The sequence below is a fragment of the Spea bombifrons genome, chromosome 12, assembly GCF_027358695.1.
Source record: "Spea bombifrons isolate aSpeBom1 chromosome 12, aSpeBom1.2.pri, whole genome shotgun sequence".
In the NCBI taxonomy this organism is placed as follows: Eukaryota; Metazoa; Chordata; class Amphibia; order Anura; family Pelobatidae; genus Spea; species Spea bombifrons.
Window position 1 is genome coordinate 23,302,038 of NC_071098.1, and position 25,564 is coordinate 23,327,601.

Consider the following 25,564-nt stretch of genomic DNA (forward strand, 5'->3'; position numbering starts at 1 on the left):
AAAACTTTAAATAGATGGAAGATCTTTGTGAATGTCAGCCAGCCACAGGAAGGTTAAGATTTATAGTTCCCCATCCGCCGCGCATATTGTCCGTTTTACCTGTTGGCCATTTTTTATTTTGTTAAAAAAATAAAAATCAGAACTAAGAATAACAGTAATGAAAAGCAGGATCATGGGAGGACCAGTCAGGGATTCAGTATCTTTAACCCCCACTTTCCCATACTAATGTATGGAAGGGCTGTCAGTCAGCTGGAACAGCCAGACAAAGGTCTACAGGGTTTCAACGTGGCTAACGAACATGTAGTTGTTGTCACTGACATGTTTGCAACTTTGACTAGTAAGATTCCATTGTTCATTATCAAATCTAGAAACTCTTAGCATTTCACCCATAATCACTGTGAATGGCAGAATGGGCAAGGGGAAGGTGGTCAATGGCTGCCTTTCCTGCATGTTTTACTTGCAGTTACACATATAACCACCAGGATGTCTACAGTAAAAAAGTGCTTTTGGCAGCATTTCCACTCTAACTGTATCCTTTATGTGCTCCCTTTTATGAATATCCTTAACTAATTAAGTCTCTGCTTTGGACTCTGCTTTGAAATCCCTGCTTGAATATTGGGGACTTAACTTGTTATCTCATTTAAGTCAGTGCAACAGAATCTTGAGGCTATGAAAGGGTTACTATTTATAAGATGTCAGATATGTTCACAAAGGCATTATAGTGGAAGCAAAAAAATAAAAAAATAAAAAAATATATATATACGGTATATATATATGTGTGTATATATATATGTGTATATATGTGTATATATATATATATATATATATATAGGCATATACTGTACGCTTTTCATGTGCGTTCTGATATAGTACATAATATATTTGCTAATGTTTTCTAAAAAAAAAATATTTTGCAAAAATATAAAAAAGCTGAGTATAAAGTGGGGAAAATATATTTTTACATTCATTTATCTGCAAGTAACAGACTCCATAGCAGCAAAGAGTGCTTTTTTTTAAGTAGGCGCTCCTCTACTAAAATACATTTTGTCAATTACTTTATTTTTATGGCTGGGACCTATCCAAATAAGCTATCCCTGATAACAATGAACATTTTCAGCAGTCTTAATGGAAATCCTTAAATGATAAATACTAGCGCCAACTACTTCACCTGTGTTCAAGCAGGGAATTTAATGTGTTTGTAAGGCAATTTTATGGTGATGGAATCATTACATAGATCAAGAAAAATAGAAACCGTACTATTCTATGTTTAAAAAAAAAAAAAAAAACTCCAGGTCTATCATATTAGTTCCCCAATATTTTTATTAAACCCATTTTGGGGAAAAATGTGAGGGTGTTTATCTGAAAAGTCCCACGGCAGCTGTTACTTAATTTAAAGTGCGCATATAGCTTCGGGTGTATAAGACGTAGATCATTGTATAAAATCCTTTGTTCTTTCTTTTGTATGAGATGCTAATACATAGTATTCTCTTAGCGGCGTGTGCTGCGAAGCTGTATTCTTACAGTAACGCTATTGATTTTGCTAACTGTAATATGACAGCGCTGTAGTTACATTCTAAATTGACAGTGCAAAGGTTATGGATTGAATGGATCCAGAAAAATAAATAAATCTGTTCTCTCTACTTCCAATGGAAGCGCTGAGGCAAAACAAATAGCTTGATGTCCTCCCTATACTTAATACCCCAAGTTCCACAAACGTTACTTGACGACCGTAATACAAATTACAGGTTACGGCGGGTCTGACGCTGCTGGACAGGACCAGGTAATCTGATTTCTTTTTCAATTGGCAGATAAGTAAATCGATCATATTGTGTCATGAATGTCTGAGACGGACGGTTCTCTTAGAACCTAATGAAAAAGATGAATCCTGCACGTTATTGGATTTCTCCGATTACCGGTCAAGATACCTTAAAGTAAGGACTCCAGAGATAAATTATTTGAGGATAAATTCATCGGTATGATGTTTTGGGGTTTTTCTTGAGCATGTATATTGACATCCATGCCTTGTCCTGTTTTTTTTTTTTGCATACTAAATGTCAATTACTATGCATCACTTATAGCGAATGAATTATGTTCAAGATCTTTGCTTCAATATTTTCTGTGCGTCCCCAGCTTATTAGCTTTCTGCGTTTCTCCTTCTATCCTTATCAAGATGAAATCATTGTCAGAAACATGTCAAAACCTTTACAAACCCCCTTCTTAAAGACTTAAAAGCCGGTCTTGTTAATGGATCGTATAGTGGGGTAAAGCCGGCTACCAGCAGTGGCTGACTTATCTCTTTAAATTGCTCTATATGCCGTGGTACGAGGTGCTATTGGTTCGGAATGTTAATGTCCCTGTGTGTGCTTCTGTCTCCCTTGCCTTTCCTGCGTTTGCGTATCTCACTCAGCCTCTTCAGCACTGTCTCGCTGTCTGTATCGGAGTGTGTGCATCTGGATGAAAGAGAGGGAAAACGATACATCAGTTTAGCACGGATGTGCCTCTCTAACAAGGAGAAGAAGAGGAGGAGAGAGTGAATGAATAAGGAGAAAAAAAAAACAAAAAGAATGACAAGGGACATCTGAACTGCTCATCTCATCCATCCAGAAACAGAAATGCTAGTGACAAGAAGGAACTGGAGGAAAAACACAGACTTGTGCAGAGGCAACATGCAGTCAGCTTGATCACGAACAGCAACCAGGTAAAAGAAGAAGCTTACTCCGGAGTGGTAGGAATTTTTTTCCCCCTCAGAATGATTGCCAGATTATTTAACTAAAAAAAGACCCTTTCACCTTCTTTCGCCTTCCTACCCACCAGGGCAAAAAGAAATAAACACAAAGAACAAGCTTACATCTACTCCGCGCTGTTTAACTTTGGATGCAACATGTGTAATGAGATCTCTTTACCTTGATAGATTTGGAACAACCTTGGGGGAGTGCAGACGAGAACAAGGCAGAAAACCGTATTGGAGGCAAACTCTGATCAAGACGGAGGAGAAAAAAGGGGGGAGTGTAAAAATATAACCTCGAGCAGCTTATCAGGAAGAGACAGCCACCCTCCTTGATTTTGGAGCACTATTCTCAGAGAAGGGGTTAGATCTGTGCCTGCCGCAGAAGCATGTTCTGATTTTGCTCTTGTGTTCATTGAGTGTTGCTGCCTGTCACTGCGTGACATCAATGGAACTGACACAGGGATGTACTAAGAAAATCTTTGGCTGTTCTGGCAGGTCTTAGCTCGCTACCAGCTGCTCCTGTCCCTACTGGTTTTGGGAACGGTGCAATGAGAAGGTAAGTTGGACACATTCCCTACTTTTTTTTATGCTAGATCTGTATCGAGGACCAGGGCCTGGATGTTGGGGTAACCTAAGGGTCCCAGTTTTGTTTTTTTTCAAGCTCGGATTAAGAAGGTCAGATAAAATGCCTTACCAAAACACAAAATGGTTTTGACTGCTGCTCTAGAAACTCTTTTTAGATTGTATTCCTTTAGAACAATTGTCTGTAAAGTGTATTGGATCTCAGAAGAGAGGGAATAACATACACGCAAACACATCTCTCTTACAGTGAGAGATCAAGGGCATATCTAGTACATGTTCACTGTATCTGTTACTCTGCAAAGCTGCTTTAGATACAGATACCGTCTGACTTTTTGGGGGAACATGCAATGTTTTTTTGAAAATGAAGCCAATGAAACCCCTCCCCCAGTCAAGAGTATTTTTCCCATTTATGATTTTGGATACTAGCGTTTTGCAGTATGGTAACTAACCTTGTGTTGAATATTTTAATCTTTGGCAAATGTTCATAGAGCTACAAGTTATTGAGCATAAAGGGTTTGAAAAGGATGACTGCGTGTGTGTGGATGGTGTGTATGTGTTTTGCTGCTGAATGTGTGTTTATTATACAGTCAGGTCCTCTGCATTAGATCCTTTTTCTTCTTGTTTCACGGGCTATTGGCTTCAGAAGGCTTATCAATTTCCATTTGAAAAGATGTTTCTTTATTTAATTGTCCTTGTTTCCTAAGCTATTTTGCTGGTGGGCATACAATGTTTTTTTTTTTTTATATAGAAAGGTGGGGGCACATCTGAGCAGAATGTTAACAATCTAAAAAAAAATCCATGTCCACAGAAGATATATAAAATAAGTAATAAACTCACGAACAGTACATTATTTTATGTTTACATATCCTTTTTATCTGTTTAATGAAAATTGTGATTAATCAGTCTATAGAGCCACACGTCTTTCAGAGAGTCATGCATCATGTTGATGGTTCATCTGGTAATGAAAGTGTTAAGATTTTCTGGCAAGAAATCCACCCAGCTGTATTTCTTTAATATATGAACCGTTTCTGCGTTATTGATAATACTTGAAGCCAGATGACATATAGTTGCAGAATAAATAGTACTTCAGGACAATCTAGAACCTGTATTTTTTTTTTTGCTGTATAACTCATTTATTTCAGTATTGGCAAAAATGAGAAATTAAAACATTACCAACAAAAATCTAAAAAGTTCCCAAAGTAAGGGCTCAGATTTCAGCTTAATTGCATGTTCAGTTTTTTTTTTATATGATAGTTATTTAGAATATAGACCAATTTTGATCATTTAACGGCATTGAAAGACGATAGGGCCCAAGGACCAAATAGATTTGGCCACTTCTTGCAGAACACAGCAATGTCTTATCAGTGGTTTGACACGACCAACTTGTCCCACAACCCAAATACCCCAAATTAAAAGCCTCCTTCACTGATTTAAAATTATATTCTTTGCAAAATTAACGTGTGGTAATGTTACTTTGTAGTCGGATTATCAGTTATATCTAAAATATGCTATATCTGTCTTTCATTTCCATCATAGTATTACCAACTCTAGAGTAGGGGTTCTAGACACGTGTGCCTACTCTGGTGGTTCCACAGTGCCACCTGTGTGTGGGAAGTGAAACTGCATACTCCATTACAAAAACAAATTGTTTCTATTGATGACCGCACTGTTATTTGGCGCTGAGGCCATAAGTGTAATGCATCACATAATGTAGTTTTTTTTTTTTTCGTGATATGTTTCAACCAAAATATATGATGAAGAACACTCTTACTTCTTTGATATCTAACATTTAAATGCATAGGCCTATAAAGTTGGTGTATATGTGGATCCACTGATATTTTTTTTTTAATTCCGAGTGTCGTACTCTTTACATAGACAAATGTATGGAGTTTGCCAGTGGTTAATGGGAAGGGCATTGTAGAGGCTGCGAAGGTGTAGGTTTTTGCTCAATCATCTCATAATAAACAATCTGCTGGGGATTGATGCAGCCGTGCTCTTCAGTCATGAAGATCAGGAAAACCTTGGGAAACACTGCTGCATGTAGATCAATATGCTCAGAAACCATCACGTTTAGCTGGAATTACATGTCACTAATCCAACTACTGATTTGACTGAACCAATTGTTGTAGACTACAAGGGTACATGAGGACAACCAAAAATGGAATGTGCAAATAGAGAGACAGACTCCCAAAGTACCTATCACCAGTCCAATTTATTTTGCTATTTAGACTTTACACTCCAAATATATGTTTACAGTATATTTATCGTAATGTTCTCACTGGAGGTTTCAGAGAGACATGTAATCAACTGACAACATGCCCCCGAGACGGTAAGCAAAAGGGTTCCGTTCTCTTGAGTACACAACAGGTTAATGGAATGTATTAAAATAAGCTCTCACTCTACACGGCAGATGAGATTTGTGAGTCTACAGGGAAAATATACTTTCCGATGAGGTTCAGAGATACCAAAGGACAACTAAAAACATTAAGACACCTAGAACACGGGGGTCTCTAAAACTTTGCGCGTGAAATCTAGACAAAGAAACCAATATTATTTCAAGATGTTCTGCCAAGGATCTGCATTTGGCACATATAATATAGTGAGCCCTCTGTGCTTGTTTTGGCTGCTGGTTGCATCAAGGTGACATTAAACATGAATTGGAAATGTAGTCATGTTTTAATGCAATGTTTATCTTCCAATCTTTGGCAGCTGTAGGGAAGGATTATTACTGGTGCGTCTCAAAGTAACACTTTATGGCATGCGGGCCGGTATATAGTATGTTAAAGTGACATGGAGCATATTGGAAACCGAGCTCCAAGAGATGGGGACCACAAGGCAAAACTGGTCATATGTTGTAACATGGAAATATTAAAGATCTGAAATTGAAGAATAGATAAATTACATTTTCAACGATAAAATATATGCAAATAATGGTAAAAAGGGGCAAAAAAACCATTTTGTATTTTTTTCACATTCTTGGTAATAAGAAGGGTTAAGTTTGGAAATCGTTTTCATTGAGATCATTTTTTTCCAGCAGTTTAGCATCTGAAATCCTTTGATTTCCCCGGGCTGTGTAAGGTATTAGTTTGTGCACAGCCTCTCCGGTAAACCAAATTATTAGTTTAATTAATTTGCTTTGGAAGGCATCATCATAACATTGTATTCTGCCATTTAACCTATTGGGAATGTCGAAGAAACAGACGAGGCTTATCTAGCTGTGCGTATTCTGGAACATGTTGGAGAATATACATTTTCAAGGTCTCCCTTAATTTATTATTATCTTATTGCTTCACTGACCCATAATTCTGTAACAATGGATTCCAGCGCCATATCATTCTATCTGTTAGAAAAATGTGATTATTAGTCTTTCTAGGTTTGGCTACAGTGGATATGTTTTAGGATAATTAAGACTCATCATTATATACAAGAATGTTACTTTCTACATTCTTTCAATGCATTCTTTCTACATCATTTGTATCTATCAGTCCCAAAGTGTAGAGCAGAACGGTAAATTCGGAGCAAACATCATAGCAACTGATACAACATTCATGGTAATTACTCCTGTTTAACCCTTTACACCAGTAATGTTCATTTTGTGCCCTGATAAATGGGTATATCGCTACTTGGTTACATGTATTCGAACTTTATTATCTCATATAGTTAAATCTGTTGCAAAAGAATATACACAATCACTCATATTTGTAAATAACTGAGTATATTGGATGATATAGTGGGGTTAACAGCCCAACAACATTAACCTGCCCAAACGACCATTCAATAAAAACGGCCACCGTTACCATGCGCATGTTAATCCTAGATTGCAATTCCTGCATGTATGTGGTCTGGCCAAATCACAGCAAGATGGGTTTGAGCTTAGATGATTTGAGTCTAGATCTAGTAAACTGTGTTATGTGTTATGTCATTTTATGTATGAATTAGACTGTTGTAGTATATAGACATTTTGGATACACATTTCATTTCATCCCGAAGAGAGATCATAAAGGCATTGGTTGAGTATACAGTTAGCTGGAGCGGGAATGCTAGTTAATTCTTCAAGTGGGAAGGAATAATTAATTGAAAAGAAGTATGTATGTTATACTGTATATTATTGAAAAATAGAGAATCCATAAGACCTTGAAAACAAGGCTATGCACTAAATAAAATCATTCTAATTAATCCAATATATGACTTCTAACGCTTTGCTGATTATAGGCAAGTCTCAGGATTTGATTTTGATCTTGATATACATTGATATAGTCACCATTTACTCTTTAAAACAGAGAAAAAGTTTCTAGTCCATTTATCAATGCTTTGGGGATTTAGAATGTCTCGTCTCTCACTGATACACGTGTATATTAAGCAGGGCTTAATCTCAGTCTTTGATAAATCTGTTCTAGGTTAAAGTATCCGATCATCAGAATGATAGCACGATGCACATTTTAAGGGGAAATCTAGTAAAATCCATGTTCCTATACAAAAACCTTTAGTTAATATATAAGCTCCTTGAAATTAAGTTTTACTTCCTGTTTTGCCCATGACATAATACATGGTAGCATCAATGACATAAAACGTTGATTACATCTTCTTACGGTAGCTTTCATGATGTGGCCTGTAAACGTTTTAAGAGTGTTCTACATTTTATTGCTTAACAAAGCCTTGTATTTTAGAAGAAGCGGGCAACGAGTGACAGAGGTATAAAGGAGGAAAAACGAAATTATCGGAAGTTGAGTTCCGATTGGCTTCTTTGTGATTTTAGCCAATCAGAAGGCAGTAGAGATTCAAATTGTGTTCATTGACCATAAACTGGATACGTGGTGGTAATCGTGTTGCTACAAATACCCAAGCCCCATAACATTTATATAGGAACTCCCTGAAATGTTATCACACCTGAAACATGAACCATAGAAAGAATCTTTAAAGGGGAAACCCATGGGATTTTCCGTTGGTGGTACAGTTGTATAGTCCGTAGGTTACTTAGTGTTGTATTACTAGTTAGTGTTATGTGAAGCAACGAGCTGTTGCATGGCTATTTCCATGGGTGTTTTTGACACCTGGTTCTCTCTGTGTGCACAGCTTGCCATCTCTTCACAACCAGCATCGCCTCTTCCCCTGGACCACAGAACGGGACAGTGACATGCTCCTATGACCATGAAGGTCAAGTTACTCAGAGTCCACCATCTTTGGAGAAGGGTGGCTTAGAGAGGGCTAGCCATGTGGGGCCAGGACTAGCCACAGATGGCTTAGAACTGTATGGGAGCGGGAGGGTAATAAGGTGGTGAGTGGGACATGGCTAAACAGTTCTCCCACACCCTGAAGAAAGTGCCCCAGGAAGAAGTGCTTTACCCGTAGAACCCAGTGGAGGTAGGAGGATAACGTCTGACACCTCTTGTATGAAGCCATGTAGTGCCTACAATATGGCCACATTTTGTGGCTTTTTCAACAATAAGTAGTTTCTGTATGGGACATCAGATGTTCCACATCATGGTTTAATTGTTTCGCAATCCAGGAGGTTTCCAGGTCAAGAGAGCAGAGGTAGGGGAGTTAGAGGATCATGGGTGAGTATTCGTGTTAAACATCAAGGTAAGAAAACTATTTAAAATAACATAAATAAAAAGTTAAATATAACTTACATACTTAACACTTCTCTAAAAAATGCTAAGCAATTTCAGACTCTAACATGTCCAAGTAAGAATTGCTTTGGACATGTCGAGGGACGCTTTGACTCTGTTGTGAGCGTTGCCATTACATCTAAACATCAACAGACTAAATCATTTGATTCGCTGACAGCTCCGCACCCTCAAATGTGTATCAAAGGTTTGCTTTTGTGCAGTTACTTCCAGTGTTTTATGGCCTATTACAGTTTACAAGCTTCAATAGCTTAGGGAGGTATACTTAAAAATAGTGCTTTGCAGGGCACCGAAATTCCCATACAACTGAGAAAGTGAACTACACACCAATTACGAGGCAGAATTAGAAAAGCACAAGGTTAAATCTAAAAATAGGTACTTGTTAGTTCCAGGGGCCCAATTTCGGTAGTTGCTTAAAATGGGATATGAATATCTAATATATAACCGATAGTGAAACCTTCTGCCAGAAAAGATCACCATATCTCAGACAAGAAACATCGCTCCTGGAACCTGGAGCACCAAAACCCGGAGAACAACGCTTAACCTGGAGTCTCCGGGCAAAACACGGAAGATGATGATGATGATGATGGGTAGCTTGAAGTATATTATTAACAATTGCATTAAAATCTATTGAATATTTTTCTATTTTTTTAAGTTATCTTTACTGAACTTTTTTTTTTTACATAGTTAACCTTTTATATAGTTGTTTGTATGGTAGGACCACTGTGTGTGTGTTTTTAAAGCCCATAAAAAAAACAAGTAAGAAAACACTGTAGGCTTTATTATCTGATTCAAAAGTCATTGTCTGAAATTCCATAATCTAAATTTACAAGAACACATTTCCATGGTTGTTCTCTTTTGTGGGAATGACTTTCCATAATTAATTAATAAATCATACGAGCATCATTTAGCATCGCTTTTTCCATTACATATTCATTTTGCAAATATAATATATATATATAACACATGTGAAAAAGAAAACATACCAAATGCATACTAGGTCCTTTGATGCATGTAAAGTAATTTTAGATTCCGTGCACTCAGAAAATAGATGGCTGCATACATCATATTAGTGTTTGATATTAGTTCAATGCCTCTTGTTGAATAAGAATCGATGCCTTTGACGCTGTTCTGCTGCCGCTACATTTCATCGCTGAGAAGACACAGACAGTGGCACCTCTTGCTGTATATATAACAGTATGATGATTTTGGTCATTAAAAAAGCTACTGAAGTAACTCTTTGAACATGAGTAATTGCATCAAAAGAGTACTTGCCTAGAAATACAGTAAAACCCACTGACAACGGTGCACAGTAGATATGTAAAGTCCAATGGACAGGGCCAGACTGGCCCACCGGGATACCGGGAAATTTCCCGGTGGGCCGGGCGGCCGCAGACCAACATTCAAAGCGGCCGCCGTGTGTGCAGAGTTCAAAACAGCCGCTGAGTGGATGCGAGCGGGATTGAAAGCGGCCCTCGTGCAGCAGTCAGGCCGCCTCCACCTGCACCCGATGAAATTAAAGTGGCCGGCATGCACATGCCCAATGGCTGTGACTCAGCACTTCGTCCCACGTCTTAAAAGGGGTGGAACGAAGAGCTGAGGCACAGCCATTTGGGTGACGCGGTGCGTGCATGACAGCCGCTTTAATTTCATGAACGCTGGCCTCCACCAGCTGCCCCCACCAGACATCAGGGAGTCAGAAGCAGTGGTAAATCGGGAGGGGGGGGGGTTATATGGGGGGAATAAGGCTTTACTGGAGGCAGAGTGCCCCATGATATGCCCAATGATTTAACCCCCTTTATGCCACTCTGCCTCCAGAAATGCCTTTTAACCCCCTATATGCCACTCTGCCTCCAGAAATGCCTTAAACCCCCTATATGTCACTCTGTTCCATGATATGCCTCCTAACCCCAGGCAGAGTGGCATATACTGGGTATAAGGCATTTCTGGAGGCGGAGTGGCATATAGGGGGTTAAAAGGCACATCATGGGGCAGAGTGGCATATAGGAGGGTATAAGGCATATCAGGGATGCAGAGTGGTATATAGGGGGTATAAGGCATTTCTGGGGGCAGAGTGGCAAGCCTTGGGGGTAGATGTGCATAACTGAGGGGGGCAAGTTGGCAAATAAAAATAAATAAAAACAAAAAAATTATTTTTCTCAATCATAGCTTTTATTAAATCTGAAAAAAAATAGCTTACATGAATTAATATTTACTAGTGAAACTTTTTCCCTATAGGGTCATCTTATATTCAAGCTTTTTCTTTTTTTCCTAAATTAATATTCAGATTTTGGGGGGTTGTCTTATAATCGAGCAAATACGGTATTTGGGTGTCTGTGTGGCAGAGCCTTTTGTGGTGTGTATTTTGGTGCCAGTGTGGCAGAGCCTTTTGTGGTGTGTATTTTGGTGCCAGTGTGGCAGAGCCTGTCCTGGTGTGTGTGTGTGTGTCTGGGTATCGGTGTGACAAAGCCTTTCCTGGTGTGTGTTCGGATATGTCAGTGTGGTAGAGCCTGTCCTGGTGTGTGTGTTTGGGTGCCGTTGTGGCAGAGCCTTTCCTGGTGTGTATTTGGGTGTCTGTGTGGCAGAGCTTGTCCTGATGTGTATTTGTTTGTCTGTGTGGCAGAGCCTGTCCTGGTGTGTGTTTTGGTGTCGGTGTGGTAGAGCCTTTCCTGGTGTGTGTGTCTGGGTATCTGTGTGGCAGAGCCTGTCCTGGTGTGTGTTTGGGTGCCGTTGTGGCAGAGCCTTTCCTGGTGTGTGTGTGTCTGGGTGTTTGTGTGGCAGAGCTTGTCCTGATGTGTATTTGTTTGTCTGTGTGGCAGAGCCTGTCCTGGTGTGTGTGTCTTTACCAATTCAGTAAAGTAAAACTTCCTTACATTACAGTTTAACCTCTGACCCTCTTGTTTTTATGACTTCTTGTTCTAACATGTATCCTAATTTGAACTAAACTTTTCTTCTATTCTTTGTTAATTCCATGTATGTATTTAAATGTCCCTATCATCTCTCTCTCTCTCTCTTTCCTCTCTCTCTTTTCTCTCTCTCTCTCTTCTCCAAGCTGTATATATTGAGAACCCTTAGACGTTGACAGCTGCCTGTGTGTCAGGTGTTACTAGCTATTAATGTAATGAAGCAAAGTGTTTACAAAAAATATAATAAAAACATATTTTCTGCTGTTATATACTGTAACACATTATAAGGACTGTAGAACGCATTGAAACACTTACAGTCACCAATTTTGGTCCCAAAGTGTCCAGTACCTCTGGCCACTGCCGCATCCCGGCAATTTCCCGGTGTCCCAGGGTGCCAGTGTACTTCATGCACCACTGCACCAGGAGTCCAGACATATCATGTGCACTTCTCACAGCTAGAAGCCTCGTTTCTACTCTAGAGGTGGAGGTTGTGATTGGAAGGCTATTTAAACCCTCAGAATGCATCTTGTGCCTGTGATAGAACCTTGTGCATTACAGCTCCTATATCGTTCCACGCTTCTACTGTACTGGTTTGGCATTTGGCTTGTTGCAACCTAACCTGGCACAAGAATTACTTATCTGCCTGCCCTCGGGGTTACCGAACTTGGCTTGTCTCCAGACTGGTCCAGCTGTCTCCAGTCCCTGACCTTGACTTGCACCTGAGCCTACCCCACATGTTACAGACCCTGGCTTTTCTACTCTGACGTTCTTCTCTGATGGCTGACTTCAGTCTCAACTACATGTGTGATACCTCACTCGATGGTAACCCTTCGGCTTTGCTAGTGGTCAGTTCCTCTGGACACTACCTCGCTGTCTAAGAGACATTCACAAGTCTATACAGACAGAGAAATGCCATCAACTTCCAGGTTGGGTTCTACCTCCACTTCTCCACTCACCGTTGTTACTTCATGTTTATAGACGAGGATTACTCATAAAATGTCTGGCCTTTCCTTTCAAGTGTCATATCCTTTCTGGCTATCCTGTCTGGGGCTGTACTGTCATCCAGGTTACTGCATCTCTGGTCCTTTCAGTGTTATACAAAAAGACACTGTCCTTCCTGAACAAGGGTCGTAACTAAGTACATGTAAAGCTGAACAGCTCATTTTAACCCCTTAATGACAAAGCCCGTACATGTACGGGCTCAAAATGCATTGTTTTCAATGGGTTTAGGGACCACCCATTGTCCTTAAGGGGTTAACTACTTTGAATCTTTTGTGACCAAGTATGTAACTCTTCTGCCCCTTTCATTGACCCTTATTTTGAAGGAAAAAAGCTGATTCCATTACCTACGATTTCAATCCCAATCTGGCAGAGCCTTCAATTTATGCAGGGTAACCAAGAGTTGCGTAATTATATTTCTGTTATACAGCACTAGAGGGACCCTTGTAGCATTCAATCATTCCTTACAGAGGAAGCTTGTGTTAGTTATCTAGCAGGAACGTATAGAATTATAGATGGGACGCCAGAATGAGCAGAACTCATGCAGGAATAATGATGGCAGTTCTAGGGTCACGGAAACCGTGGGTCCTGTGTCACGCAAAGACAGGTGCGATATAGCATATAAAGAACTTATGCTCTGGAAAACACTTTTTAGGGACATAAACTACTACAAGACTATTTTTAATACACAATACATTTTATGATGCCTCATAACAATATAAAAAAAAGTCCTCAGGAGCCATTATACCTGCTTCTAGTATTTTTACCAATATATAGATAGATATAGAACCTGTAAATTATGGTCATCACAAGGGCTGGACTGGCGATGCCATGCGACCTTGGCACTTTAAGGCCAGCAGCCGCCTGATGATGGAAGTAAGGTTGACAGCTGGATATGCAGGGCCACACGTTACGTTTTTATGCTCATGTAGCGTATGGCTGGGCATATCCATTTGCCCAGTGTGCCAGATGGCCAGTCGAGGCCTGGTTGATGCCCATGTTGGGGGTTTTAAGGATATACTACAGTTTCCTTTTGACTGGTCTTTTTTAAGTTGAGGAACAGACCTAATATTTACAGGCATAATTGTACGATCCAACCCTCCATCTTTTTGTACTGTGTAGTTAATAACATGTAAATGTATGCTGTGTTAACTCTTTCAAAACCAACAAGATCCCAATGCTCAGTGCGCTATAAATTCCTCTGGCACAGGAGGTGAAAATGTGATTTAATGTCACCATCATATATCACAGTCTCCAGGGCCTGAAGTTATTGCGCATGCATTATTTGGCCACGATCGGCTTTGCATGTAATAGTAGCAATATATATGTGAATAAATTATTATTCCTTACAAATGCTGACTACACAGGAGAGATATTGCTATGATTTATTTATTATGCATAACACTGAAGACATACGTACCAGTTTGTACAAATTCTAATAATGAATGAAGATTGTCTCTGTAAACCTCTGCATGTTTCAGCACATCCGTAGTCATTTTATTTGGTAAGTTCAATTTGCATTCAATCAATTTAGCCAAAGTGCAGTCATTTTGTTTCAGTCCTCTATCTCCCTCGTGATGTTTTAAATAAATGTTAATAATTTCTTCCATGTGTACCCAGTGCAGCATTTCTCGAAGTGACTTTATGACCATCAGTGTGTCCTGTAGGCTACAGACATAATGAAGGCAAAAAAGTGACTTAAGATCAAGAAGAACCTTCATGGCATTGCTAGTTAGCTAGCATTAAGCACAATAGTGTATGATCTTTCAGCTAAAGCCTCCAGCTGCAGCATTAAAATGATAGAGTAAACTATTACTTATGCTTTCATTAAGGGTTTAAACTTCCCAGCGTCCTCATTGAAACTTATGTGCCAGGAGGCACATACATTGCTATTCTACCCTCTTCTAGGCCTGAACATAGGGTTACTTGACCCTGGGAGAACTAAGTTTCTGGCGACTGATATCCTGCGTGCTCTTATTTTATAATATAGGAAAAAAACATCATGGTGGCACCTCCTTTACTAGGTGGCTGCCCAAACCGACCCTGTCCGTTACAACAAAAGTTAATGTTAAGCAAAAGTATGCAACAACAACCTTCATGACAGAGATTTAATAAAATGCCATGGTTATACCTGGGAACTTCCTAGAGTTGGCTACCTGGAGCTCTCCCCTCTTCTGGGAGAACAGCTTCGAGATGGAATGGGCTGTCTGCATGTGGGGCTGTCTGGGCACATCAGCAGGGCTAGTCCCTGACTTAAGTAGGTGGGTAGTAGGAGGGTAAATAGGTGGGGAGTGGGCATGGTCAAACGCCACTCCCCTGCCCAGTGAAAGAGGAGAGTGACCTGAAGACTCCACATCAAACCTAGAGACATACATCTAACACAAGATTTACAGGAAACCACTCCATGTCGTGGGTTAAATGATGCTTCAGCTAATATAGTTTGTACACTTGCTAATAAATCCATAGATTTTTTTTTTGCTAACAAGTTTACTGGCATTCATTATCAAGTTGTCAGAGTACTACATCCTGAATATATTAGTCTACACGTTTCCTCAAATGTATCGAACATTAATCTGCCATGCAGCCACTAGTGGCAACATTGCCGAAGTTGCTGTAAATCTAATTTTTATTTGAGGTTGTATGCAAATTAAATGCTGTGGCCTACCGAGACAATCAATTATGCCCAATATAGCTCCTGATTGTCATCTTTTTATCATGTATATAATATACGTATTGTTCTTATAATACTACATTTGCCTAAAATGTATACCTCAATATATTATCTTGTATTATTGTGTATCAGAAAGAAATACATCCATTATAATTCTATGCCATCTTAATCATTATTGTTCCCTTTTTGTCCGTTTTGTCAGATTTTAAGGCTTCTGGGTATCACAATGGTTTGCTTAATATTTTGCTCTCTTACAGGTTAGTTAAATCTCTAATAGTGTGAAAAAAAGGCCAATTAAAATATTTGTAAACTCTTGCTATACAGATTGAGATTCACGGACACTATGGAATAGATGTTTTGCAGCTCTAAGAGTCTTCTCTGTCAAGGAAGCTCATCGAGATCCCTTGACATCAAGTTCTCCGTGATACAGGAAGTAGCAGCACTTTACAGTTTTTATCGGCTGAATTAAATCATTTTGTTAAACCTTGAGAAAAAAAAATAGCTATTACCATACCTAAACTCTCAGGGTTTGACCTGGAGTCTCCGGGTTGAAATCCAGCTTCCCCAGGTCTCCGGGTCAATGTCAGACGGAATTTGTATGTCAGGGTACCAAAGGAAGATAAAATGTATAAAGGACCTGTAACCTATAATATAACCTGCTTATTTTCTAGGCCAAATATGGCTACAAAAAATCCTTCACAAAGGAAGCCAGATTTGAACATGGCCAGTAACATTATGGGCAAAAGTAATCGCATTTTGGTAGTAATTTGCATCTGAAGAACTTTTCCTTTTCAGGTATTCCTTTTAATGCCTTTTCATAGAAATCCACCCTCGTTCGCACTAAAATGTATTTTATTCTTTAGTACAGCAATCATGTTTGCCCATTTTATGAAGATCTGACAGCGATACAAGGATTTTGCCCTCAGACCCTATTATTTACTCGAGTAGGTAAAATCCCCTATTCCAACAGTCAGGGTCATCCATTCTCTCGCAAACGTTTATTAGCTTCAGATTGCTAGAACTGAGATGTATGGAGCAAGGAGCTGCCGTTTGGTTTCATAAAATAGAAAAAAGAGATGAAAAATAATTTTCAATCTTACAAATAAATTTGATTATATTTATTGTATTTTATGTGTTTTAAGCAAAGTATTAAACAAATACAGCATATGGTGTTTATCTATGTTAAACCCGCTAGAATATATTGCATAAAACTATTTGTAAATTATGCATTGTGTCCTTGATTTTTCAAGTGCCTTTTATCGGGTGATAGGAAAATGTGAGGATGGGGATAGAAAAACTACAATAGCATTGCAACATTTATGCTTTCAAATTTATGGAAAGAAATCCCAGGACGGTAATGAACATGAATATAGTGCATAGTGAGCTTGAAAGAATATATAAATCATTCCCCTTTCCCAGCCTTTCATTCCTACTTGCATTAATCTTTCTGATGGCGAATGAACCCCCATTTTAAAAAAGAACGGTCTCTTTCTCAAACCCTACAACATGTATGTTTCCTTTCCACCTATTTTACCTCCAATATTTTAGGTGTCCATATTGGGGTACATTTCTTGGGGACACGATAGAGTTGGAACCGGGTGATCGTTAGCTATGGACCAAGGACAGGAAGAAGTGGAGCCAAGAAAGGACCACTGTCCTACCTTACCCACCCAGCCGCCTTGCAAGTCTCAGCTTCAGCGAGTTGCAAGGTGACCACATGGGAGCAGCACAGACCTCTCTCACAGCATGGTGGGCCGATCAAAGGAGATCAGAAGATCTCCCTAACTGGCCTATGGTCCCTACTGCCTGCCAAAACAGGACAATGAGGCAGTTCCACGGGACAGTGCCTGAAAATTGAGACTAGCCCTAAATTATAGTATGATATGTTAAGACACTAGACATTCTGAGCTGAGGCTCTTTCTATGAGTTAGGTTTCACGATACTCAAAGTTCAGTGCAAAGACATCTGGAACTGGAAGACGATGAAGAGATTTAAGAATATAAACCAATAATACGACTGTAATCTTTACTTCCGTATACTGAAAAACTGTAAAAGACCTGGCAGGAAAGCTGTTAATTGTATTATAATGTCCCGTTCTTAGTTGAGATGCAACTTTTGGCTCATTCTCTTCTGGAAGCTTGGACCATATTTCTTTCATTTACTTGCATGGCTATATTAAAATACTGGCATCCCTCACATAGTATTAATACAAGGAAATCTGTGATCCATTTCTTTTGATTTTCTGTTTCAATGTTTAATATTTAAAGGCACTGTCTGTCCGTTAAATAGCTTTATTAATACTAGAAAATATATTTTTTGTAAATGGAAAAATGAAAAAAAATGATACATTTATTAATTTTAGAATGCAGTTCTTTTTAATCCCATCAAGGACGTTTTACAACCTAATGACGGGAGCTTTTTGTTATTTTTAACCTTTATACAAAATTGATCATTTGATTCTTTTTTTCATTTTAATTTTTTATTATATTTGTTTTTATCTTCTTGCCTTGAGCCTCAGTGCAGCTGATCCCAGAGTGATGCAGCAATATATATACAGATTGCAGGGGGGGTCCTCAGAGATGTCTGGAAAGACAAGTCTCTGTTCATCTTGTTAGAATTTTGTGATACTCGTTACACTTCATCTGGTGACAGAAGAGACTATAGGCTGCCGTGTACTGATACGGAAAGTACAGTGCAAAATACCCAAGACTTATCATTACGTCCTAGGGTTCTTTTGGGCCATTTTGGGGAGTTATTTCTCCACAAAGGTTGTTCATCATTCAGAAGATAACTACGTAAAATAATTCTCCATAATGTTCCACGACTATCCTTAATCCGAGGCAAAACCAAGGACTGATTTAGGCTTGAGTCGTTAGACTACATGAGATGAATGGTTTTTATCTGCCATTATAATCTGTTTTCATGTATCTAGTTTTGCTGTTTTACTTAACTGATACAGTTTGAAAAGAAAATCAAGGTTTATTTAGGTATTTTTAAGAAAAGAGTGTTTAATGCCGCATTCTTTAATATTTTGCAGTTTTCTTTCTTTTTTTTTAATTAAGTCGGGAGAAAAAACTAAAAAGTCCCAACAGAGACAACTTAAGTAGCTGATATTTCTTCAACAATCGCTAATTTAATTTTTTTTTCCGTTTTAACTAAGACAATAAAGCCCCAGAAAGATTTAATTATAAAAAGTGCTTTTTAAGGTTGTGATGCAGGCTAGATTGTGGCTAATTATAAAACAAATGAAGACGTATTTATGAGATTTAGATACTGTGATCTGCAGGAACATTACATTGGTTTCTGTGGCGAAATTTTCACATCTCCCACTTTGCCACAAAACTCTTCTTAATGAAAATGGCATTTTGACCCTTGTAATATTCATGGTAGTTATTTTTTAAAACGTTTAATTGACAGTAGTTGCCACAATTTGCACAGTAAGTTGCTATGTGCTTGAGGGACTGGGAGTATTTCTACCTAGGCTGTTCCATTTGTGGACATCTGTAGACAAACAATAAATGAGGTATGCGCGGCCGATGGCAGGAACCATGGAGCCGCACACTAGAGGACAGTACTTGGGGCATAGGGGGCAAACAAGGTATGCTTAAGGCATCAGCCCGATGGGAGAGGTAGTATAACATTAAAGTTACGTATGATCTCTCTTGGATGGTAGAACGATGAGATATTTGAGATCTGAGACTGGAAGAGCGCAGGTTTCATAGACAAACGAAGGGATTCTTTACAGTGAGGACAATAAAGGTATGGAATTCACTTCCAATGGAGGTGGTGTTATCCAATACATTAGATACCTTCAAAAAGGGCCTCTATATTTTCTTAGGCATGACATACAGGGAATAACATTAATATTTTACAGCTTCTTGATCCAAGGAGAAATACGATTTCCTCTTGGAGTCAAAAAGGAATTTTTTTTTCCCCTGATGGCAGAATTCGAAGTAGCGTAATTAGGGTTTTTTGCCTTCTTTTGGATCAAGAATAGGAAGGTTAGGTAGAAGGGTTGAACTTGATGGTCTTTTTTCAACCTTATGAACTATGTAACTATGTAAGGCATTTGAGAACTAAAGGGACTCCGAATGAGTGCATTTTAGTTCTCAAAGGCCAAGGGACATCAAGACAATTCTTCAGAACCTTGTGGACTTAGGACGGATGGAAATATGAATACCATTGTATAAATGCTACCAACCATTGTTAGACACAAATCAGTCTCCCCTGACAATATTGTTGTAGATTTTCATGAATTAACATTAAATTCCGATAGACCAAGTTATTTATTAGACAGATGGAACCTCAGGGCAGTCGAGCAAAATGGACGATAACCTCTACCGCTTCTACATGCAGCCAAGCAGTCTAAAAATAACACTTCACTTCCACATATATGGACTGTTTTCTGTAAAATATTATTTTTTCGGTTATAATTATTATTAACAGCGTCCGGGCTATGTTATTCCATTGGCAGCTCGTGGCTTTTTGGCGACATGCAAGGTCTTATCATTTTAGGGATTATAACATTTGGTATTAGAAATACACTTAAGGCTTTAGCCAGCAGGCCTCTTCCAGAGTTAATGGATAATCATAACACGTCTAGTCGTCATATATTATTTTGCTTTTCTGTAGAAAGGAATAAACTGAATTTCACTCCAGATGTGACCAAGTGACCAATTTAAAATTCATTTGATGTAATATTTACACGCTGTATTTAGACTTAAGTGATTAGTGTTATTTTTCACGTCCATGATATCATTATTTTTATACATTGCCAGATTTTCACTTCTATGCACCAGGTGGTGGGTGCTCAGAGGGGTCAAGTGACTTAACATTATGTGGCAAGGTGGCTCCTGTAATCTTATGGTATACAATTAATGACACATTTTAGTTGGATGTTAACCCCTTAAGGATGAAGATCTTTTTTTTTTATTTTCTTTCACATGATAAGTCTTTTCCTAAAAGCAATGTACCCACAGCTAAAGGAAATGGGGGAAAAAACCCTCAGTATATATTTATTTACTGTCTTGAGTTTGGAAACATCTCAACCCCTGGGATTTTTTATCTACCCTTGGCATTTACAGACAAATATCAAAATAAGCTCCATAAGATTAATAGCACTCTCATAGTCCAGAACCACTCTACAAAAGTGTATCTTTCTAAAACACACCAAACCAGGTCTATTTCACAAAGGTTATTCTACTAATGATCATGCTGCCAGTTCCCCCGACTCCTAAAAAATCTTTTTTTTGGTGGCTTCCAAAGAATAGGTGGCCCAGAAAAATGTATATAGTAATACCTCACATGCATAGTTATATTGGAAAAATTAAGTAAGAAAATACACCCTTTCACACGACACAATGTATTCTGGGTATTGGGGTATACGGGAAAAAAAGCAACATTACCAAGTGTGGGTGAGGTTCTTTTATTCTAATATTTTTCTGGGAGGGGATCTTTAGAGACTTCTAATTTTTTTTTCCTATTTTAAATGTGTTCTTGAGTTTGATTGCTCTTTGCATTAAAAGCACGATTCCATGTTTCTATGGACCTCTCAGTGGAAGTAAGCCGCTGATAATAAAACTAATATTTACATAATTTGGACACCTTAAAGATGACCGTAAAGATGCACCACCCAGAGCATTAGAAACATAATTCATAGGACAAGCGAATGTAGAAACATTGTCCGTAAAATAATTCATTAATCCTGTAAAATATTGTCTCGTTCATATATTCATTTTGTTGGGAATGTCTAATCGTCATGTTATAAAAAAGCAGGCACTGATAGGTTGTTGCCATAGATACTAAACCATATTGGTTTTCTGTGTTGGTTTTTGTGATTAATACTTAAGAGGGAAGAATAAAACTATAGAGCGCAGATAATGTTTGGTCTAAGAGGTACGGTTCTTTTAAAAGAACTGACGATTGGCCTTTTTTTTGTAGTAGGGACATTTGTATTCATGGAAACCAAATAGTACATTCTGGCCACGTTTATTTTTTTTATGTTCATCTCAGATCTTAGTTGTATGAAAGACGCCATAGACACTTTCTCATTATGGTGCTACGGGGCTGCCCCATTTACGACAATGGGAATTGACATCAATGGCAGACCCAAGTGCACTACAGTTTAACATTCTTTTTGATCATAATAATGGGTGGATGTGTTGATTTGTATTTTTTATATCAGTGGTCATGCTACTTCAAAGTTTCAGTCTGTCAGGAACGCATTTAATCAAGAAATACTGATTTAAGTGAAATGCTGCTTAAGTATGCCATTCATCTCCTTACATCTTCACGTACGTTATGCTGGATTTCTTTGTCTGATGGAGTGGATTGATCTGGAGGTGAAGCATGAGCGAACACATGTTTGCAACATTCACTTATCATGAGTGGCGCTGTGATCATTCATGATGGATAGAATCAATTATTTTGCATGTTTTTTTTTTTACTCCATACCAGTTGTGAATGAACAATGTGACTTACACATATTGTTCATGTACCGTAAACATATATCTTTATATCTATTTGTCCTTCGCTCTGTACCACTAATATGTACCTCCTATAAGCTGAAAGGCAAAGAAAGAATATGCACGGTAGAAGGAGAAACTAGCACGGTAGAAGGAGAGCTCACATGAAGGTTAGTCTAGAACAAGTAAATTAAGAAAGAAAATGAAAGGACATTGAGAAAAGTTCCAAAAAGTTGAGACTCCTCTCTCTTTAGCTTTTCATTTTGTCAGCGCTCTTCTTTTTTTGGAGGGATTTGTTTTAGAAATGCCGTTATAGGCCTTTTCAGCAGTGGAACCATAACAGAAACCATGCTTTGAGAACGAGATCTGTAAGTGCCCAGGGCCTTAAACAAAGTTAGTGGGGGCATTAACTGACCCTGCATCATGGAGGCCTCCTCAGTGCTACTACTTACCCTGTGCTTGTCCTCGCTGAGGCTTGCCAGACCTACAGAAACCTTGAGTGTGAGAATGAACGGAAACCCCTGCTTACCCCTTCCTTACCTCGTTCCCCGCAAACCCTGACAGCAGCCCTTTAAGTGCCTCTTTACTTTACACAGACTGAAAGACATGCCAATGGGGATTCCTCTCGTGTTGTTTGCACAACATATTGTTAATTGCAGACTTTATTCTATGCCTTTCTATCTTGTTGGATGTTACTACATTCATTCTCTTCTTCCCAAACGTGCACTTGAAACCGTACGGTTTCCAATTTATAAGGAAGGGCATTTTGAAAAGCTCACAGCTAATATCAAACATAGCTTGTTTCTTCATCAGTTACCACTTTATTTGTACAAAGAACAGTGCAGCCAATATACAATCAGACAGCAATTGTTTGGAACTTATTCAAGTTTAATGTGAAGAAGCGTTTTCAATATGTTGCCAATACCAATAAAGGCAGATTGTGGTCAGTGCTGCTTACAGATGGCAACTGCTGCTAATTTTTGGAACTTGGATTATATTTTGTGCTTGAATCTGTTTGCTACTTTTTAAAAAAACATAGAAAAATAATATATTTTTATTGTTCTAAAATTGCAAAGCATCTGTGCTCTCATCCAATCAAGGATGCTGGGGTTGTAATTCAATTCATTGTTAGATATTATTGTGTCCTTAATTCTATATTTATAGTAAATGCGTCAAACATTAGAATGCATGATTAAAATAATTTTATCTAAATATTGGAAAGTGTACGTCCAATCAGCACGCTTATCTCATAAAAGCAATAGAATATGAGAACTGCTTGGTGATTGGGAATGCACTCTCCTATGTTTCTTCCTGAAGGCCCAACCTTCATCAACTCAATGATGGCCAGTCTCCCTCATCAATAAACAGTTGTGAACAGCTGGGATTTCCATTAGAAATATACAATGTGTATACTTGCCCGCCATTACAATACATTTTTCATTGGATAGCTTGATGAAGGTCAACATACTAATTATGTAAAGGCAGTATTTGCACCAACTGGAGGTTTCCTTGCTGGTACATGGGAGATCAAGTTGGCAGAAGCCTGGAGTCTCCCTTGTCATAAGGCACAAACAATATTTCCCAAATTAGTAATATATTGCTGTTCATTTTGTTACCCCCATATCTATGGAGTCATGAGGAATGGTTAATGAATGGTTGTGTAGGATGTAAGTGCTACTTAAGCATACTCCAGGGCTGACACAGATATATGTGTTTCTCACAAAAAAATCAAAACAAAATCACAATTTTTAGATGGAGGACCTTTCTATCCATCCTTTTACATAACCTTTTTTCCCATCACCCCCCCCCACACACACACATACTAACCCCCATTGTCAGGCCCTCCCTATCTTTTTTTGTGCAGCCTTCTGTATTTTCATTGACGTCAGACAAACAAATTACTTAGCTAGTGTCGATCTGGTCAGTACAAGGCATGAAACAGAAATCTAAAATGTGATAGAAATTGGTTTTTCCCCCTATTTCCCTCCTGAACCTTAACCCCTTCCGTAGCTTAAATAATATAAATCATATAAAAAAACAACAAAGAAAACAAACACACAAAATACAATTTAAAATATGTTTTGTGTTACTTTAATACTTTTTCTGTGAGTTTAGAAAATATTTGTGTAAGCCGGCACAGATTTGTTCTACTATTAACAAAATCGACCTATAATCAACCCCTTGACTGGCGAAAGTATTAAGACTCTTCCACAAAAAATACATTTTCCAGTTCGAGCTTAGAACATATTTTTAAGCCTCCACTGTTAAGTGATCAAGCTGTCACTGACCCCTGGATCATTGAAAGTGTGAAAGATCCTTCTGCAATCTGTTACCTCATCACTGCAAAAGACCCTGTCAGAGCCCTTATTAACCAAGGAGATAAAGGGAAGGTATCGCAGCAAATTGAACTGTTTTAGCAAGAATTGTTTTATTATTTATAAGGCATCGACAGTGTACACAGTCATTTTACAAATTAGACAGAGGAGAAGACCAAAAGAGCACCGGATAATTAACTCGAGTCCTACAAGAACGGCATCAAGAGTGGAATGCTTAATTCTGAGGTTGTGAATGTGGATATGTGCTAATTCTCTTACAAATATAATATTTTTGATGTTTTGGAATGATGTGGAATCTCTGAGATTAATATAAAACTGTCTAAAGGTGTGTGTGGGGGGGAAGCCAGAAAGATGCAGAGAGACAAATTGGCTTTCCCGTCGGTCATAGAGGCTGTCGGTGTCTGACGCTTAGTTTTAATGCATCACTTTGATAAACCAAATAAATTTCTTACCACTAGGCAACACTGTATCCTTGTTTGTCTCTGGAATAATAGACTGTCACACTACAGCCCTAGCCGATACTAACGTTATGTGATATATGAAGGCTGCGGTATTTTGGCTACTTCTAATTAAGTATTTTCTCTGACATATGGTTTGTATTGCTTCCTTGCCTTATTTTTTTCTCTCTCGTTTCTCTCCTATCCTATTTTTTTTCCCTGTATCGTGAGATTGGAGAGAGCTTTACCTCTTTCATCACGATCTTTCTTCGCTTCAGAGGATCGTCAAGTCTATATTTAAGTTTGTACGTTTACCGTTCTCTTTGGAGCTGCAAAGTCCCTTGGTGGGGTGTCTAAATGCTCAGCAGCTAGGCTACAAACACACAAATTGCAATTTCCATAATTGCTTGGCAGCTTTAAAATGGGTAGAGAAAAAGTGAGAGACATTTAAAACATCCCTCCCGAGTTGCCTTCATCTCTAATTGCTTTGAGCAAGTTTTCCGTTATTAACCTTTTGCGCACCAGTAATGAGCAATGCTTTTCCCAGTTTGTGCCACTCAATGGTTTAATTGATGCAATTATAATATGTAACCAATCTGTTCTGATTTCAGACAACATATGTAGTAGCTGTCCTCGCAGTGGAACATTCTAGTTCAAATTTAAAATTTACAAAAAAAAAACGTAAAAAAACTGCAAAAAAAAGAGAAATATTTCAAAATTTTATTTCTTCATGTTCAACATTAACAATTTTACAACTTTAGTGCCAATGTTTCCAATCCTGTCATTTAAACACCTACACTTACATGATGTCATA

General features: G+C 38.4%; 1 protein-coding gene across 1 annotated transcript in view; it reads left to right on the forward strand.

Moving 5' to 3' along the window:
- The first annotated feature begins 3,125 nt into the window (after window positions 1-3,125).
- Window positions 3,126-25,564, forward strand: part of GRIN2D (glutamate ionotropic receptor NMDA type subunit 2D) — a 228,995-nt gene continuing 206,556 nt past the window's right edge. Inside the window, exon 1 of the mRNA XM_053451874.1 lies at window positions 3,126-3,284. The gene's annotated coding sequence lies outside the window, so the exon portion shown is untranslated. The remainder of the gene's footprint in view (window positions 3,285-25,564) is intronic.